Genomic DNA, 21399 nt, shown 5'->3' with positions numbered 1-21399 from the left:
TATAGAAATAGGTCTGTATTTATAAATTATTCTTACATATACCCACCTGATCTGATTTTTTAATGCTCTACTTTACTGCTTTGCTTTTCCATTTGTATGCCCTTTTTTCTTAGGGTGAAACTGTACTCATCCACCCTCTTCTTTTGGTTTCAGGTGAGAAGTCTGAATTGTGGGTATTGTAGTTCTTTTGCCTTTTAGGGTTTCTGGTTGGGCAACCTCGGAGCCACAGTGGGAGGACTTCTAGTCCCAGGTGGCTCCATAAGCAAACAGCAGGTCGGGCACCACACACAGAGGGAGACACGTTTGAAGAGAGTCTTTGGTTTTGGAAGAGTGACTTCCATTCACTGAAATAATGTTCCTGAACTGAAGAAGCTGGGGTTCTTTCCACAACTGTAAGTGTTGTTTTTAAAAAATAATATTTTTTCCACTATTGATATATGAGACACACTAGGAAACTGTAATTTCCAAAAGAATTAAACAAATTAAATGTTTCTTCCATCCTAAGCCCTGTTTGGAAAAGAAAAAAAGAAGGTAAATGATATTCTGTGACTGTGTGGGACAGGGTTTAGAATAAACTTTGAGACAGAGAATAGAGTAATGCCTTGAGAAACGATTTTGAGTAAAATAACTTATAAAAAAGAGAAAGAAGATACGCAACACTCAAAGTCAAATTAGAAACACACACACACACACACACACACACACACACACACACACACACACACCATTCTGTCTTGCTTCAGATACTTCAGGTGATTGAAATCCTCTAAAAATTTTAAGTATTCCAAAGGACAGCGAAGTGCGTTGAAGATTGCGGGCACTGAAGTCAGATACAGTTGGATTTGGTGGCTCCACTGCTTTTTTAGATGTGTAATCTTTGGTAAGATTCTTCACCTTGTCAAGCCTCAGTTTCCTCATTTGTAGAGTCAATATGAAAGCCACCTTATTGGGTTAATAAGATGAAATTAACAAAATGTGTTGTAGTAAATGGTGTGACAATAACTGGTGGAGGATAAACTTGTCTTTTTAAAGTTAAGTTTCAACTTAGCTCCAAAATCAGATTAAAGAAAACAAATACTTTATGACTCCACTTGTATTGAGGTATTGAGAGTAGTCAAATTCATAGAAACAGAAAGTAGAATGGTGGTTGCCAGGGAGTCGGGGAGGGGAAAATACGAAATGTTTAATGTGTATCGAGTTTCAGTTTTGGAATTTGAAAATATTCTGATTATTGGTTGCACACAGTGTAAATATACTTAATACCACTTGACTGTACCCTCACAAATGGTCAAGTTGGTAAGTTTTATATTGTGTGTTTTTCACCATAATTTAAAAAAAGATCAAGAGCATATAGTAAAAACTCTGATGTCTTCAACTTATTAATGTGTCCTTCATTCTTAAAAAATGTCTAAGTTCAGGTTTGATATTGGATCACCTATGTTAGTATCTGGTTTTTACATACCAGTAATTAATAGTGATGAGGATGCACTTCTGGTATATTCTTTTTTTTATTTATTAATTTTGAGAGAGAGAGATAGAGAGAGAATCCCAAGCACACTCCACACTGTCAGTGCAGAGCCCAACATGGGGCTTGAACTCATGAACTATGAGATGATGACCTGAGTCAAAATCATGAATCACACACTCAACCAACTGAGCCATGCAGCCACCCCAACTTCTGTTTTGTTCCTAAAGTTGTCTTCACTTCAGTGGTGGTCTTTTAATACTCTCCTTAATTACTATGTGATTATCTAATTTGTAATAGTGATGTTTAATATTATTTTATTGGTATTGTGCAGAATTTAGGAATTATGAAATCAACAATTATTAGTTACAACTCAAATGCATTATTTATTCAGGTTTTCTCATCTTCCCTGTAGTTAATTTATAAACATATTATTTTTATGTGTCTCAAGACAGGGTCTGTTCAACGCCACCTTATCTTAAAATGTATTGGCTAATTTGTAGGACAAAAGATAATTTGGAATCATATGGATTTAAAACTTGAAAATTTGTCAGTCTTGAACTTTTGGAAATCTTTTCTTGAAAGACCATATGGATACATAACTGTCTATTAAGACTATCCCCTACAGTATTTGGTGATAACTGAAGGTGATAGCGACAAGCGTTTGTGACGTGTGTAAAGTTTTCCATGTGATAGACTACATGAATTTAAATCCACTCGGGAGCTATATAAGCAAGTCCAGCATAGTATCAGAATGAATGTATAAGAGAAGTAAAGCTGCAGAAGCACTTGATAAATACTACATAAAAGAGCCACATTGTTTTTGCCCTTGAGTGCCATCTATGGCCTACTTTCTCTAGGAAGTGTCATTTATTTATTTAACAACTACTTCGAGCAATCCTGCAATGTTCTCCCCCTGGGCAGGGCCCTGGAGTTAAAGAGTGACTGAGGCATAGTCCCTGAGGGAATCCTGACCTACTAGAAGAGAAATGTGTTAATCTATTGATCATGCATGTCATTCATAGCATCATTGTTAGCTCCCACTACTTAGGTGTGATGCTTAGTATCAGAGGATTAAAGAGAACTCCCTAAGTCTTTGCTTGAGATGCAATCATTAGAGGTTAGAAAACAATAAACTTCAAAACTTTTATATAAGCAAGAGGAAAACAAAATGGAGTGAAGAGATGTGTACTCAGAATAGCCAAGGAAGAAAAAGCCATGCTTTACTAACTATTAAGAAAACTCTGTGGGAAGTGGTGGAGCTCTGGACAGGTCTGGAAGGATGTGCAGAGTTGAAACTGGCAGAAAAAGATGAAAAGACTATCTCATCTAAAGCAGTATTTCATAACGTTTGTATGGATGAAGTGATTTGAACCATAGATAGACTGGACAATCAATAAAATTGGGTAATGCTGTGAGAAAATTAGTGTATTTTTAAAATTTCTTTCAATTTTTTAAGGACAAAGTTTTATTGTTGTTAATATGACTTTAAAATTCTGGTAACACTTGTTTTTCATTCTCCTTTATAAAAACTATAAAGTAAGTAGCAATCTCAATGATTTTAGTAGGCAAAAGGTGTTTAGTTGTAACAGCTTTTAGAATAACATTTATTTTTATACTACTGCTCAATAATTCCAATGGATACTGTCTTTTCCTATTTAATATCTTGCTAGAAATTTTCTTTAAAAATTCTTACCTGAGCTAAAATGAGAGTGAATTTAAAGAGAATATTAAGTAAAAAATAGTTTGGATGATACTTGGTAATGGAAAAATCATGAAGAGGCGCAAGAATGCCTAAAGTTTAGGAAATATTGAAGTAGTGCCTCCCCTTCAAAATTAGGAAGTGAAATTGAAATAGTTATTTTTATATATAACCGAGAAGAAAGAATATTTGGTATCCTATGGATATATTTAGATAACGATGCTGGAATAAAGTTGATTGTAGAAGCTTTAAAGAGATTTGGACCTCAGCTTCTAGATGGCAGAGGAAACAAAAGGGCCCTGACACAGGCACATGTTGAAAGTTGTGCTTTAGGAAGATTATCTAACGGGGTGTCTGAATGGCTCAGTCATTTAAGCATCCAGTCGGCTCACATGGATGTTGAGTTCAGCTCCACGTCAGGCTCTGTGCTAACAGTGCAGAGCCTGCTTAGGATTCTCTCTCTCCCTCTCTGCTCCTCTCCAGCTCACACTCTTTCTCTTTCTCAAAATAAATAAATAAACTTAAAAAAATAAATATATAAATAAACCTAATAAAAAGGAAGATCATCTAAGGAAGGGCATATAAGTGGGTTAGAGCACAGGGAACATGAATGTAGACAGAGTACTTTGGAAATAAGTCTTAATTTTCTACATATGGGTAAATAACAGGTGGTGGGAATAAAAATGTAACAGAAGACAGGGATGAATAAGTCATTCAACAAAAAAGAAAATTAAGTAACAATTATAAAAAGACCACCACCAAGTTGCTCTTGAGTTGTTAAGTCTGATGGCCTAAGAAAATTACAGTGACACTGAGACAAAGGAGAAAGAGCTAGTTTTTGTTGGAGAAAGGATCCTGTGTGCTATAGCAGTTTGAAAATAAGATAAGTCAACCTTCCAGTGGAAAGGGAAACTGCATTGTTAATCACATGGTTCTGGAACTCTAGAAAGCCATCAGTGTTGGCCAGAGAAGTGGAGACAGCAAGTACATACCTCCTTAAAATGAAATTTAACTCTTCTCTTTTTCCTGCCCCACTCAAGGACACAAGAAGAGAGACAATATTCAGGTATCCAGGGAAGGGAAGGGGAATGGAGAGGAGGTTGACCGTTTACTCCCAAAATTTTAGTTTTTTTGAGAATCCTTTCATTATTACTGTAGCCACCACCTTGCTCAGTGATGGGGCTCCTTTATCGGGTCTTTCCTGATAATAAACAAAAATATCTTCATCTTTAACCAGAAGAACAGTTAATCAGTGGGTTGAATTTCTAGGAAAGGTAGAGTGGAGGTTTCTGTAGGAAAGGCACTTAATTTAGATGTTTCCCTAATATGTACAATACATAGTAGATAGATATTGAAAGATAGATATCACATTCCCCCAGCTTAAGTAAGAAAATATTAGAAAGTAAAAAACATAAAACACTCTCCCCAATCCTGTTCCCCACTTTCCAAACTCAGAGGCTACTACTAGCCTGTCTTTGTAGATTATTACTCCATTGTATGCTTTTATTCTCTCTGCCATTGTGTGGCTATATCCAAAACAATATATAGCATTGTTTTGAATGTTTAAAATATATACTAATATTAAATATACATTATTCATCTGCAACTTGCTTTTTTCTCTCAACATTGTACTTTGGAGATTAATCCATGTTGATTTTGTAGCACAACTTATTCATTTTCACAGCTGTATGGTTTTTGCTGTCATAAGTAGCACTCTAATAAATATTCTTATATATGCACATGCATACAAGTGTAAGAATTACTGTAGTGACTATTTTAGGGAATAGATTTATTGAGCTATAGGTATATGCATCATCAGTTTTATGACATGCTGATAATAAACTGATTTCTAAAATATTTATACCATGTTAGAGTCCATGCCAGAGTGAATGATACTTCCTGTTTTTCCTCCATTCTCAACACACATATTTATCTCAAAAGTTCTAAATAAATAATCTTTTAAGATGTAACTGAAAACCAGACACTTGTGGCATCTGAGAGAGTAAGATATGCTTGGAACATTTCTGATCTCTAAAATATAATGAAAAATTGTATTTCAAATCAACGTTCTTATTTTTCAACCTATGTGAGAGATTAGCTGACTTGTCCATTTAACATTTACTTTAGTATTAATTATATTAATAATAGTGATAATAATATTAACAACTGTTAATATCCTTAAATGCTCACCATGTGCTAGGTGCTATCCTAATGCTGTCCTAAGTATTTTTAATTAATTTTGGGGGGCAGATAATGATATTATACCAATCTGAGAGATGAAGAAACTGATTCACAGAAATATTATATCAGTAGTTAGTGTGTGAGCTTGGTGTATTTAACTTATACTCTGTCTATTCCAGCTAGAACAGGTGAGAAAGGATAGGCGGGAACAGACTGGGAAGAGAGACATTAAAGTATCATAATCCTTAACTTCCAAAAGTTAGAAACTAGTTAATATTTAAATTACATCAAAATAACATAACTAAGTAATAGCAAGTTTCAAATAGTGCTATATTTGTAGTGGGAGAATTTAATTTTGCCTAGGAAAATTGGAAAATGATTCTTATAGATGATCAAACTTTACTGATACTTGGAGATGAGAGAAAAAAATGTTAAAGAGGCAAAAAGAAAGGAAGGGAGTAGCTTTAAATCTTTTTAAATGTTTGTTTTTTTAGTGAGTGTTCAGGGGAGGGGCAGGGCGAGAGGGGGAGAGAGAATCCCAAGCAGGCTCCTCACTATCAGCCCAGAGCTAGACATGGGGCTTGGTCTCACAAATGACCTGATCATGAACTGAGCCTCAATCAAGAGTTGGATGCTTAGCTGATTGAGCCATGCAGGTGACCCAGGAATAGCTTTTTATAAAGTATGAAATAAAGTAGCAGGCGTGTAACCAAAATGTGTTCAGTGAGAGACTGGTTAAGAAAAGAACCAAATAAGAAACATACAAAATACCCCTGGTGATTAAGTAATGGAAAACTGCAAGAAAAACCATGTCGTTATAAAATATCAGTTTTGTTACCATATAGTTTTGAGATTTACTTCTCAGAAATATAAACACCAGTAGGTAGAGATTCAAGATCAATTGCAAAAGTATAGAACATATTTCAGGAGATGATGCGATTTAGCATGTAAATTGAGTTTAGTAAATTCACTTACAAAGTGCTTCAAGGCACCCTTTAATAGCTTGTGCTGTGGTGTAGATCACCTCTCTCTCTCTGGAAATGGCAGTTTCTTTTCCTGTGAGAGCCTGAGCCTCAGCACCTGTGGTTTTACGGAATTCTAGATTCATTGCGAAGTTTACCTTTTGGACAAGCTAGTATCTTAGTCATTTCCCTGGGCCCCAGAAAAAAAGGGGCTTATTTCATTTGAATCAATATAAACAATTTAAATAAAATGAAATTTAAATAATTTGAAATGTGCTCTCTGTGAGGCACTGAGCTAAGTTCTGGGATACTGCACTGAGCAAGAAAGACACCATCTCTCCCTATAGACAGGTGTGCTTGTATTTAGAGAAATGGGAGCAAATATATGAAGAGAATAAGACTGAAAAGATAGGTTGCATCTAATTACAAAAGATTTTCAAATATCAATCCTAGAAGTGTGCACGTTTTTCTGAAGGCAGTGAGGAATCAGTGTGAATCAGTGTGAGTCATTGTGAGGTGAGCGCATTAATCACTAATTTATTCATTAAACATTTATTCTGCCAATGCTTTGCTGAGTGCTGGGCCTGTAGAGACGGAGGAGCTCCTGTTACAAAAGAAGTGACAAATAAGTATATAAAACTAGTAGTACATTGTGAAAACTAAAATGAATTTGCACAGGATAGAGATGTCTAACCCAGGCTGGGAAAATGTAGTGAAGAGGGGAGGTCCAAGGTGGGAGATACTCCAAGATGGATTTGGGGATAAAGAAAATTTCTTAAAGAAATTTAACAACTATGTTTAGTCTTTTTTTTTTTTAATCTGAGTACAGTTGACATACAATGTTAGATTACTTTAGGCTATTCAGTGTAGTCATGGGACATCCTGTAGGTTACGCTGTGCCCACAAGAGCAGCTACTGCTGTCACCATGCAACCCTATTATAATGTCATTGACCATGCTGCACCTTCTGACCGTGTGACTTACTCATTCCATACCTGGAAGGAAGCCCGTGTCTCCGACTCCTCTTCACTCATTTTGCCCATCCTCCACTGTCCTCCCCTCTGGTGTTCTCTGTATTTATAAGTTAATTATGCCTTTTGTTTATTGCTTTATTTCTCTATTTTGTTTTTTAGATTCCACATATAAGTGAAATTATATGGTATTTGTCTTTCACTGTCTGACTAATTTCACTTAGCATAATATCCTCTAGGCCCATCGTGTTGTCACAAATGGCAAGACTGCATTATTTTTATGGGCAAGTAGTATTCCAATTTGTGTGTGTGTGTGTGTGTGTGTGTGTGTGTGTGTGTGTGTGTGAGTGTGTGTGTGTGTACTACACCTTTATTCTTTCATTTATGAGTATTGTCTTTTACAGAATAGCATTTATTTGTTTTTTCCTGATCTCAAAAGTGTTGCATCTTCACTGTAGAAAACTTGAGAACCACAGTCATACTTAACAAAGATGTGCATCTTTAAGATTTGTGTGTATATCCTGTCTTGTTATGACCATAATAGGCATTAAGAACGAATAATTTATAAAAATGTTATGTGATCATTTTAGGTCATCTAATAATATAGTACACATTTCTGTATCATTGTATATTATTCTATAACATAATTTTAAGTTGCTCATTTAAATGTGATATTATAATTTAACCAGTCCTTTAGTATAGAAAATTTCTGTTCCCCCCCCCCCATATTTGCTATTTTGAATAGTGCCACACTCACAATTGTTGTACAAAAATCTTAGGACATATCTGAGTACTTTTAAAGGTAAATTTGTAGAATCTGGATTATAGGTCATAATATCCACTAAAACTCCTGACCATATCATGCAAAAGAAGGAAAGTCCTCACTGATATTTAACTAGAAACTGAGTTGATAAAACTGCATTTTAGAAAGATCATTTTAAAAATATTGGGAATGGAGAACAGGAAAGATTGGAAGCAGTGGGCCAGGTAGGATTTATTGTAGAAATCTAGGTGAGGAAAAAAAATAGAGCTTACACAAATGAGATGTAGTGTTGAAATTAGTGTTGGAATATGGTGGAAATTTTTAGAGATATTAATTTTGCAGAAATTACCAGATTAGGGGGAGTGGCTAGGGAGCAGGAGTGGGGTAAAATTTGTGGATTACCTCCTTGTTTCTGACATAGGTAACTAACTGAGTGGATGGTGGTGTCCTTGTTCCCTTAGATAGGGAAGATAAGAGAACTAGGTTTGGGAGGAAAGATAGGTGAATTCAGCTGAGGCTAGTGGACTTTGGCCTACCTGCCTGTGATTATTCCAATAGATAAATAGATAAATTTTAAGCAATAGGACAGGTCTAGGAAACAGGGGTGTAGATAAACCAGAGAAAGATGTGGAAGTCAGCAATCCTTAACATAGCTATAGTCATGGGTCAGGATGGGATCTCCCACAGGAACTGAGGACTGCAGCATGAGAAGAGTAGGAGGCTCAGGGTGGTGCCCTCTGACATAATAACATAAAGGTTTGATCAAAGGACAAAACAACCATGGTGAAGACTGAGGAGAGGCCAGAGAAATAGGAGGAAATTCAATGGAGAGTAGAGTGAGTGAAGACAAAGGAGGAGAACTTCCAATAAGGGAGAAGTTAACAGTGAGTGTCACATGTCAGAGCAAGGCCTTGACAAGAATGAAAGGTGGCCTTTAAATTTCAGTGGAAGCCTTGTCCAGAGAAGTTTCAGTAGAGCAATAGGGACAGACACCAGAATGCTAATTCTAGACCTGCATTTCAACGACATGACTTTTATGGTGGTAGGCAGAATGGTGTAGCAAGGGAAGAGACAAGAAAGTGGAAGACTGGTGCAATAGAGAAGGGATTGAGGTCCCCAAAAGGATATAATAAGGCCTAACCAAGGACAGTTGCCATGGCATTAACTAGAAAGAGATTGTGGCGATAAGATTTGCCAAGTAGATGAGTGTGATAAGTGTGAGAGATGCTGGAGTTCAAGAGGGCTCCAGGGTTTTAATCTGATATAAATGAGACAGTTGCAAAACCATCAACAAATGCAGAATTCTGGACGGGGGGATTTGTGGTGGCGATAAGGAAGGAGAGACAAGTTCTACCATGGATATGTTGATTTGACGTGTGTATGGAGACGGATAAGGCTATGGCAGTATTCATACTGAGGTATTCTGAAGGCGGCTGGTAAGGTTCTGCAGCTCAGAGCACAGATCTAGGTTAGAGACAAAGATCACTGAGTTTTTCCCATAAAATGGGTCATGGAATCATAGGGAATGCTGGAATAGCTCAAAGAGATCACTGAAAGTGAAAAGAACAACAACAACAAAACCATGGACAATATTTAAATAAACAGGTAATTCAGGTGAAGCCACTGAAGAAAACATGGAAGGAATGGTCAAAGCAGTAACAGGAAAATCATGAGGAGATTAATTCAAGATACCAGATAGAGAGTTTTAGGAAGCCAGGGTCATGACCAAATCAGCGGCAGGAAGAGGACCAGGAAAGGACATTGGGATCTGGGCTACTTCTAAATTTTGCTTTATCTTGAAAAATACACTTTTAGAATGTTTATATTTTTCTCATACTGGGACTTATGTCATCTTCTACGTTTTTTCCCTTCTTTAAAAAATTTTTTTAAATGTTTATCTCTTTTTGAGAGAGTGAGAGAGACAGAGCATGAGTGGGGGTGGGAAAGCAAAAAGAGATGAAGACACAGATCCAAGCAGGCATCTGGGCTGTCAGCACAGAGCCCAATGTGGGGCTCGAACTCACGAACCATAAGATCATGACCTGGCCTGAAGTTGGACACTTAACTGACTGAGGCAGGCATCCCTTTTATTTTTCCCTTCTTAATTTCTTTTTTCCTTTTGCATGGAGTTAAATATTCAACTTTGTTTAATTCTGTAATACAGCTTTTGATTGCTCTTCCTGACTGAAGTTACGGGAAGTATTTTCTGAATTCACCTACATTACTAGAAACTAAACAGTTTTGATCTCATGAAAATTTATCAAAGGCAAAGTTTTATGCAGGCTTCTCTTCTTACTTTTGCCATTCTAAAGAAAATAAGTTGTGTTAATTCACAAATCAATTCATATACCAATTTTTTTTTTATTTACTGAAATTTTCTCCTTGATATCTATAGCTAAATTTAATTCTAGACCCTCAGACTAAGCTAGTAGGTGGGGGCCTCTGTTTTTGCTTAATTAAAAATAGCAAGTCTCCAGCAAAGTGAGCAATCTTTGCCTACTGGGTGATTCTCTTTTTGGATTATTGCAATAAACCAAAAATTCAGTAGAAAATTATTTGCCTTTGAATATCAAGAATGAAGCATTATTTCCCAGTTGTAAAGTTAATTCCTCTGTATTTACACATAGCTTATGAACTTAAATGTGACTTGGATGTGGTTTTATGTTATGCCTGTAATCCAGTCTATTTTTCTGTATTCTCCTGGGAAAAGAAAGCATGTTTGTTACAGCTTACCCATTTCCTCAAAAATACAAATTCGTTTATTCTGCCTTTGGTGTTTCAGTCAGGTTTCCAAAGGTTGACATTATAAAGGTTGGGCTTTTTTAGAAAACACATTTCACTCTGATCAGCATTTAAGCAAATCTGTGTCAGGATGCCAGGGCTTGAAAAAAAAAATGCTAGAGATTGTGCCAAATGGAAAAACTTGAAAAGTCTCATGGACTGTGAGATCATGACCTGAGCAGAAGTCGGATGCTTAACCGACTGAGCCACCCAGGCATCCCTATTTACATTATTTAAATGTTTATTCATTTTTTGAGGGAGAGAGGGAGACAGAATCAGAAGCAGGCTCCAGGCTCCTGAGCTGAAGTCGGACACTTAACCAACTGAGCCACCCAAGCACCCCTTGAAAATAATGTTTTTTTTAAAAATTGGACAAGCAAGAGAGGCTTTAATATCTATTCAAAATACATTTACAAGGATATTTTTTAAAAACATAAAGTCATTTTTCCCCACAATAAAAAAAATTCAGATATACAAGCTAGGGAATGAAAAGTAAACTGAAACCCCAGATTTTGGGTTCCTAGTCTGCAAACCCTGGAAGCATAGTATGGCAGTTTTCAGTTTCTTTTGAATTCTTCTAGGAATAGATTTTCTAAGCCTGTGGAGTGTTTGGTGCCCTTCCTTTTTTTTTTTTTTAATTAATATTCTGATGATTGACGCATACTGCATATGAAGATACCACCTTTTTATTTTTTACCACATGATCATAGATATGGTAAAATTTATTTATTGGTCTCCTATTGGCAATTTGCATGTAATTCCTAATCTTTAACTGTTGACACAGTTGCAGTGATCATTTTTGCACAGTAATAGAATATTAAGCTGGAAATTTTGGCTAAGATTCTATGACAACTGATTTGAGATACCTAAAAGAAGTATCTGACTAAAATTCCAACTGGGAATATTTACAGTTCTTGAGCTCCTCACTCACTCCAGGTTATAAAAAAAAAAGCTACAGGGAGAAAAAATACTTGGAGGATTTTCTGAGAATGATTTTTAGAGAGCTAACCCAAATGCAGAGGGGTAGAAAATGAGGAAAGTACTTTTTATCTCAAGCTTTGAGGAAGTGGCTCTATTGCAAACTCCTGGAAAGCTTGATGTGTTTTTCTGCTAGAAAAACAGAGCTGAGGGAGGCGTAGCTGACAGAAGAGTTACATGCATTGCTCATTTCACAAGTGGAGCGTCATGAGCTTCCCAGGATCCCCTAGAGTTAACTTGCACGTGGTCAGGCGCGCAGGTGCCTGCGCAGGCACACAGCCCCTCAACACATGCCACACGGTATCAGCAGTAAGCATCTGCAGAGACAAACCTAGCTTCCAGTCATACCAGTAGAGTAAAAGTGTTCTGTTTTATCTCTCCCTTTCCTTCCCCATTCTCTAACTTTGGAGACTTCAGTAACAGGAACTTGCAAGTTGGTGATGGAGGAGGTGAGGCTGGAAAAGAGATGTGTGCTGAACTCCCTCCCGCTGTCAACCTGCGGGACAAGCGAATCTCTTTTAAGCTGGGAGATTGGTGTACTGACGGAAACATTGGAAGGGACATTCTAATTTATGAAACAAAACTGCATTTTGCAACTTTAAGTAACCACAGGATTCTCTTTAGGTCAAGAGTGACCAGAAGATACCCGAGGCCAACTGGGGAATTTTTATCAGTGGTATTGGAAAAACTCCCCCCAGTGAATACATTTTTTAAAAAGAAAGTGGCAGGCAGAAATGCAGTTGCATTCTGATTCATCTCATGATTGTATTCAAAATGGTTACATATCTACCGTTGCCTGTGTATTAGGAACCATTCTTAAATAAGTGCAATGTACTAGTTCATTGATTTCCAGAGCAAAGTTAACTAACTTTAAATAGGAATAATTTAAAGTAAAAGCATATTCTAGGGTGCACTTTCCAATATGGTAATCACTGTTATATGCGTTTTTAAATTAAAATGAATTAAATTAGTTAAGATGAATTAAAATCAAAAATTCAGTTCCTCAGTTGCACCACCATATTTCAAGTGTTTAATAGTTACATGGTCTCTTTTTTTTTTTTTTTTTTTTTTTTTTGAGAGACAGAGAGAGACAGCGTGAGCAGGGAAGGGTCAGAGAGAGAAGGAGACACAGAACAGGAAGCAGGCTCCAGGCTCTGAGCTGGCTGTCAGCACAGAGTCTGACGTGGGGCTTGAACCCAGGAACCATGAGATCATGGCCTGAGCAGAAGCCGGACACTCAACTGGATGAGCCACCCAGGCGCCCTACATGCGTTCTTGACTACCTGCTCTGGCAGCGCAGATTTGGAATATTCCTAAAACGACCAAATTTTGAACCTTATACCAGACATTAAGCCACTTCATTCTTAAAAAAAAAAAAAAAAAAAAAAAAACAGCAGCAAATGCATACTTATTATTCCCACTTAATAGATCTAAAAATCAAAGATCAGAGAGATAGAGAGATTTAGGAACTTGATCAAGTTCTTTGATTCTAGGTCCCAGGTTCTTTCCTCTAAAACACTTTACCTTCAAGACAAATATAATATATAAAATCATTTTCATTCTACTTTCAAACTACAATGGGAATATTCTGAAATCTAGAAATCCCTAAGGGAAGGGATTTCTTCCCTTCTCTCTGTCACTGCTATTGGTGGGAAACACAGTCTTATTTCTTGTTGTTAATACCTGCCATTTTATAATCCATAAAATTTATTCACAGAGATTGATTAAAATAAGATAGTTTTAATGAATGTGAAAGGTTTTCGTAGCAACAGCAAATATTAAAAATCTGCACTTAGTTATATTATTCCTTCACTTAAGTAAGATTCTCTAAAATGTTTCTCACTGACTTGGATATGTATAGATTGTTTTGAGACTTGCTTTTTGTTATTTTGTACGAATGAAGAGAAATGAAATTTATAATGAAGTTGCTTCACACTAAACATCTAGTGGTGTGTTGGAGATGACTGTTTGATTGAGGGGGAAATACAGGAGCAATGGGGAAAAAATAATTAGTAGTGGGTGAGTTATGAACACATATATCCTTCCTTTCTAGGAGGACAGAAAATTCTAGCTGGTGTTTGGACTAGGGGGTTACCTCCAAGATATGCATCCTTGGAGGCTGAAGCTCAAAAATGGAATCTAAAGAGGTCAGTTGGACTCTGTCTATGCTCCACTCTCATGCCACTTCTTAATTCAGGCTGCTGCCAATTCTTGTCTCTGATTCTGCTCCGCCTTTTGCTTTTCATAGTTATGCAATATAAATCATAAATAGGATCATATCATCGCCTTGATTTAAATTCCTCTGTGTCTTCTTTCTTTTAGGCTAAAGTTCAAGTTCCCCAGAGTGTCTAATAAGGTCATTCGCGACCAGCCCTGCTGGCATCCGTATCCTTTCCTCCTGACACTTCTGCAGCCCTCTCACCTCCGTCCCTACTGCACTGCTAGGGCCCAGACTTCTGGAACTCTGCTTCCTGAATGAGCCACATTCACACTTCTTTCTCTGTCCTCTGTATCCTATTCCTTCTACCTGAAGCATTCTTCACGCTACTTTGTACAAACTCCAGTGTGGCTGGCATTTGTATCCAGATAGCTCAATCTTCAGAATCCATATCATAAATACTACAGGATACTATAGGGAAGACAAGCCTAGGGGCCTCTCCTGTCCTTATGATCCCAGCTGCTATTTTCCTCCCTCTCTTTTATTATAACTACAGACTGTGTCAGCCTTCTTCTGGGTTTGACCAGCATCCATCAGGATCGTTTCTACATTGAATTCATCAATTCAGATAACACACTTCTCTCTATTTAGAATATCTGTTTAAATAAAGAAACACAAAAATAGAAATCCATTCTACTAAATAATACCCCATCATCTTTGAGGATTTTAAAAAAGGAAATGAACTGCGATGCCTGAGTGGCTCAGTCAGTTAAGTGTCCAACTTTGGCTCAGGTCATGATCTCAGGGTTCATGGGTTCGAGCCCCACATTGGGCTCTGTGCTGACAGCTAGCTCAGAGCCTGGAGCCTGTTTTCAGATCCTGTGTCTCCCTCTCTCTCTAACCCTCCCTTGCTCATGCTGTCTCTCTCTCTCTCAAAAATAAAAAATAAAACATTAAAAAAATTTTAAAAAGGAAATGAACAACTAGATTTGGTAGGCTCTGATTGACACTTACCTGGGTGCAGAATGATATAAAAATATTCAACAGTGGATATGGCGTGGCACTGACCTATCACATATGGTATTTGGGTATTCTCACTGAATATCCAAATATTCAGGGAAGCTGAATATTCATGGAAGCTAGGGCTAGCATGAAAATATTTTATAAACTTCCAGTATTTGAAACATCCATGTTTCTAGGTTACAGTGGCAAAGGATACCTTTGTATGCATAAAGGGGAATATTTCTCCTGGCTCAAACAAACAGGAAATTAGATACTAATAGTTGCATGCATTGCTTTGGCTCCCCTCTTACATAATTACACTGCTTGATCGCTCATGTCTCAAGTTGGGTTTGGCAGTTTCCTAAAGTTGAAATTCCCTGTGATTAACCTATGCACTCTTGCCTGTTGCAGTTTGACAATTTATTTTCTACTCCAGGATATGTTGTTATGATCATTAAGTTTGTGGAGAATGTTGGTAACAGAGGTCTCTCAGTAGTAACTTTTCCTCTTGGATGCCATCATATTTTTTCTTGAGTTTTTATTATTATTATTATTTTGAAATATAACTTAGTATAACTGAAAGAAGGTAGCAGGATTGAAAGTAGATTCTCAAGTATTACTTTAGATGACACTTTCTGTATTCTTAACTCACCTCGGTGATTTCCTCTTCATGCATTTTGGTGTTTAATTCTCATTTTAATAAGTGTTCTCTTATCACTGTGTGCTTCCTACTTAATTTGAGCAAAAGTACTTATACCCTTATTCCAACCTTGTTTCAGAGCATGGTTCTGAAATGATTGCTTCCTGATGGTTATGATGATCTCCCTGAAGTTGATGGAGTGTGTGGAGGGGGAGGGAAGTACTAGAGGAGGGGATTGGCTTCAGGATGCCAGAGTGTCCATCCTGCTGGGCAAGCAAGCCAAGCCCTTTGCCTGTGCACCTCACTGGTATCTCTTGGGTTGAACTGCTGCTTCAGACACTCAGACCTCCACCACATGCTCTCAGGCCCCTTCTCTGTGTAATCCCCTTTTGCTTCAGATAGCTTTGGGTGGGATGGTGCCTACTTTTTGACATGTCTGGACAGGAGAAGGTCAAATCTGCCAACTCTTTTACTGTGGATCACATTTTCACCTCTGTAGCTACAGATTTTTCCTTCTACTCCCAGCTTCCTTGTACAAGCCTTGTATAAGCCACACTATCTGTCTGTGTCTCAATTTCTTATCTGCAAAAAGAGCTCATAACATTGGCTACTTTTCTCCTAAGACAGCCCTGAGGATTAATAAGCTGGCGTTCAAAAGCACAAGTGTCTGAGATGATAGGCCTTCCATAAATTCAAATTACCATTATTACTATCCTCCCCTTTTACTGCCAGCAGAATAATAATTCATATAAGATCTAGTATTTATAGAGGGCTTTGCATTTTTAAAAGTATTTTATAATGTTTAATAATTTAGAAAAGCCTCCTTCTGCATAGTCTCAAAATCATACTTAAACGAACAAAGGATTTACTGAGTCTTCTGTAGAACTCTCTTTTTCATGAACTCTTCATTGTCGTGCCAATTGATATTGCTATGTTTTAGTCCTATTTCGTCTCTCATTTGGAAGATTTGTTCTATATTAAGGCTGTTTGGGGTGCATGGGATTGATTCTTCTGAGATTAATTGGATAATATCTATGTAATTTACATATAAATCGGTAACCCTCATAAAAATCTTGCTTCATTAGCGGAAAACTGAAGAGATTTAAAATGAGGCTGAGATTTGAATGGAGAACTCCAGAATGGAGGCTAGGACCAGGGGCAGACTTCAGGAGATTATCAAGACATGAGTGAATAATCAAAGGGTGAATCCTGGACAAAATGTTTACATGTCTGGGTAAGCCTTAAATGTTTACATTGGCCAATTGATCCCCTTTCATCCTCTCATGCCCACTAGGAGACCAACATCCATTAAACTCAAGTCTTTGGCAGCCCTGCTTTGTTCATTGTTTACATCCTGAAATAGCATGGTTCTCTTGGCTCTTTATCCCTCTTGATCTCCCATGCTGCATTTGGATTCAATGGCTAATTCTGGTTCAGAAAAGTCCCTGGGACTTTACTTAGGCACTAGTTTAATTACTGCCAGGTTTTCCCCAGTCCTCATGAAAGGAGATCAGACATTGCTTTGATCAATATCTTTTTGTCAGAGGTTTGCTTCTCCTCCCATCATTCTCCTCCATGCCTCAGGTATCCGATGCCCTCAGGAACCTCCAGATGTTTTAGTCTTCTTGAGGTTCCTTTGCTAATACCAAAACTTCAGAGCTTCCTGTTATTCCCTCGACCTGAATGAGTCACTGCCTGTCAGACAGGCAGAAGACAGTCTGCCCTCATGACTTCGCTGTTTCAAGGTTTCACCTCTAGAGAGTGTTGTTTTCTTCTTATGATCCTTGAAATTGCTTATATTGAAACGGTTTTTATAAAATAAATATTTTTATAAATGAAATTGCCTAGCTTTCTAGCTAAAAAAATAAACCTGTATATTATAAGGAATAAAAATGAAAACAAAGAGTAATAATATTCCTCTTAAAAGCCACAATATTAAGTCTAATATTAGATGACCAAAATTTATTGTTTCATCTGAAATTGAGTGTGAAGAATTGTCATTTTGAATTTTTCAGCTCAAATACGGCTTCTTAAACTTTCCATGGTATAGCCAGAGTTTGTCTGAAATCCTTGTGCATAATGCAATTACATTTTACTTTCTTTGTTTTTGTCTGGAGACATTTGTAAAATAAACCACGCTTCCAAGTTAATTCATTCCTCAGTTAATTCATTCCTCAGTTTATTGATGGTGCCTACATAAGAACATATGCAGGTTTTTCTAAATGGAAAAAAGAATTTGATATGCACATTGTTAAAAATCAAAGTCTGGACAACTTTATAAATGCCTAAGGAAGAAAAACAAGCTGTCACTAACATTTCACAGAATCTTTATTTTAGCTATGCTTATTTAATATACCAAAAAAATGCAGGACCACTTGATTCTTTGCTCAAAGGGTCAAAAAATTACGTCTGTTGGGTTTGCATAGGGAACAGGCAAGTGGTAGAACCAGTTGAAAGCAAAACTGAAAAGAAGAGGTTGCAGCTCCTTGCTGAATAGGGCTGGGAGGAGGAAGAGAGAGAAAATAGTGTTTGCTGCCTCACTGAGTTCAAGAAAATCTCAGAGTTTCTTAAATTTTTAATAAAATCCCAAATCACTCAACTCTTTTCAAACACCACAATTTTCATGTTAATTCAAGATTGGGATTTATCTTTCTGTTGTAAAGAAAAATAAACGTCTGGAAATCCGAGAACTTGAGATCTGGTTTTGACCTAATTACCAACGAGGTAAGTGTTTTTAGATAACTCACAATTCCAATGTCTCAGTTTCCATATTTATAAAAGAAGACAACTGAGGTCGAACCATAGAGTTTAAATATGTGCCAGAGAGAACTAGGGATTCTGTGGAGTGACTCCAGAGTCACTAGTAGAGTCAGCAGGGTGGCTAGCAAGGTGAGAGTAGTGAGCTTCTATTCCCTACCTTTCAACCAGATGAGCTTTGCTTTTATTTATTTATCTTACAGCTGTATCTCTCTAAGTTCTGGACAACATTTTCTTTAAAGAAATAGGTTCTCTATGAATGAGAGAACTATGTTAGAAACCATTTGATTAAATCATCACTAAAGTCTTTTCAGTTCTAAAGATATGTCTTCTGTGACAATTTATGATAATATATATTGCACACAACACACATGCATATATATACCAATACACACTGTCACTTATTTACATATTAACTTTACCCATTATGACTTGAAGTATCTAATCATAAATATAGACATGGAGTACAATTGAAAACCATTTACAATAGAAGTTAAGCCTCACATAATAATGACTAAGTATGGTGGGTTGGGGTTGGGGGAGGAGATAACTTATATTAAACAAACAAGCCCAAATCAAGCAAGGATATGGAAAATTACTGCAAATGCACTAAAACCTAGCCTAAGCTTCCTTAGTAGCTAAAGTAAAACCCAAAGCAGGAGGGGACACTACTATTTTAATAAAAGAAAACATTAAGATTAGGAGGAAAAAGCTTTTCCTCGGCTCATGAAGATCGTATGTTGGAATCTGAACAGAATTATAAAGGCTTAAGTAAAACATTAACATGGCTTCATGATAGTATAAAAAGATAGATATCATTTTGTAATTTGCAAAAATTGACTAAACATGCCTTTTTTAAAGTTGAAAAATCAGAATTATTTCAACAGCAGGCTTAAGTAAGGTCAGTGGTTTATAACCATGTATTACATGTTACATATTATATCCTTGTCTTCTATTTAGATCTTTCTTATTATTTATTTACTTATTATTTTATTCCTTTGGTAAGATGATATAAATGAGATCCCAAATTCTCACTGATAAATTTAGATATAACCATTTAAAATAATTTTCCATACAGGGCTTTATATGATAACACAATGGGCAAGCTTCCTGATTATAGTTTTATAAAACTGTGCACAAATTTCATAGATGTCACATCTCATCTGTACTGTGAGTAAAAACCAAGGAGGTAGTGCTGAGACATCACTCTGTAAAGGCCATTTTGACAGGAGCCTGGAGCAATATACTTTACTTTTTAAAAAAATGTTTATTATATTTGAAAGAGAGACAGAATATAAGTGGGGGAGAGCTAGAGAGAGAGGAAGACACAATCCGAAGCAGTCTCCAGGTGCTGAGCTGTCAGCACAGAGCCTGACAGAGGGCTCGAACCCATAAACCACAAGATCATGACCTGAGCTGAAGTTGGATGCTTAACCGACTGAACCATCCAGCTGCCCCATGCTTTCCTTTTCTAAAAAATAACATTTATTTATTTTGAGAGGGAAAGAGATAGTGAGAAGGGGAGGGGCATAGAGAGAGGGAGAGAGAATCCCAAGCAGGCTCCTTACCATCAACACAAAGCCCCATGCAGGGCTCCATTTCATGAACCATGAGACATGACCTGAGCTGAAATCAAGAGTCAAATGCTTAACAGACTGAACCACCCAAGCTCCACTATGCTTTGCTTTTAATGCTGTTTTTTGATTGGAATTAATCTATGGATAAGACTAGAAGAAGATCAGTGTGCTGTAAATGATTTCCATGCCCCCTTTTAGTATAAGTGTGGCTGTTTAATGGAAGCTATGTGGTAGGCAAGCTTAAATTCATAATGTGAGGACATATCTGAAAGGGAGGCTTTCCCTATTCTTTTGAATACAGCAAAATGATGTGTTGTGTAGAAGTAAATGCATAAAGTGGTCTTGCCTTCATTGTTGCCTCCTAAACCTCAGCCAGAAGAGGCCATAGGTTGAGTTGGCTTAGAGCCAGCACCTGCATGAGGTACAGTGAGAAGAGTAAGGCCCACTTCTGAGACTTTTTGTACCTCTGCCACTTGGTCAGTTTCACCTGCCTTGCCCTGTGTTACTCTAAAGAAAACTAAAAGGAAAGGACATGAGAGGGGGTTGCTACTAGGCTGTACTGTTTTCTAAGTTTGAGGAAGAGAAGAAAAGCTGGGTTCCCGGCCTCTGTCACCACTGAACTATGTCAGAGCCTGGCTTCCTGTTCAGTTTTTTTCTAGTCCTTAAAATGTTATCATCTGAAATTTGATGATTTAAAAGTGTGATATAAAAAAGAGATAAAACCCACTCAACGTTGTGGCTTTACAAGTTCCCTACCTTTTAAATGTACCTCATTTCATTTATGAACTGAGTCTGATGGTGGTGACAGCCGACTGGATGTTGGTGATCACATCTTGATGATCCCTCTGTTTTACAAATGGAGACGTGAGGCTCTCAACAAGCAAGGAGTCACTGCAGTCATGTAACTGGCAGCCACAAACCTGGAACTTGCCTCCAGATCCTGATAGTTCCCGTACACCACGCCACAATCTCCAAAAGATTATTACAAAAGCTAATGCTTTCTTTAAACATGTCTATTTGAAGGTGTATCTGTGTGTGAATGTCTGTATGTGTATGAGTATGCGCAGAACCATTCTTTTTTGTATAAAGATGGCAGATATGGAGATGGCAAACAGTGTTGGCTTTTCATTTCTGGCTCCTAACAGTTATACTTTGCCATTCATGAGACAAAAGGGGAAGAGAAAGGAGACAAACTTCCCCAAGAGTCTGCGTTTACCTTCCTAATGACAAATTTATTTTCCCACATCACATTGTGCAAAGATAGGAGAAGTGGCCTTCCACAACCCAACTTGCTTTCCCAAGACTTGGGCATTACAGCAATTCCATAAGCTTAGCCAGAGGTTCTACAGGATAGCTCTTATTAAACCTCAGAAGCCGATTTCTGAGGGAGCTTGGATCAGTTACCAGTGACCATAATAGGATGTGACTTAGAAGAAAAAAGTGAATTAACAAAAAATGTAAAG

At 37.2% G+C, this 21399-nt stretch overlaps 1 protein-coding gene across 1 annotated transcript in view; it reads left to right on the top strand.

Moving 5' to 3' along the window:
- Positions 1 to 330: 330 nt before the first annotated feature.
- Positions 331 to 21399, top strand: part of MACC1 (MET transcriptional regulator MACC1) — a 66781-nt gene continuing 45712 nt past the window's right edge. The window contains exon 1 of the mRNA XM_029919100.1: positions 331 to 392. The gene's annotated coding sequence lies outside the window, so the exon portion shown is untranslated. The remainder of the gene's footprint in view (positions 393 to 21399) is intronic.

The sequence above is a fragment of the Suricata suricatta genome, chromosome 2, assembly GCF_006229205.1.
Source record: "Suricata suricatta isolate VVHF042 chromosome 2, meerkat_22Aug2017_6uvM2_HiC, whole genome shotgun sequence".
In the NCBI taxonomy this organism is placed as follows: domain Eukaryota; kingdom Metazoa; phylum Chordata; class Mammalia; order Carnivora; family Herpestidae; genus Suricata; species Suricata suricatta.
The sequence above is the reverse complement of the archived record's forward strand: the minus strand, read 5'-3'. Positions and strand labels throughout refer to the sequence as shown.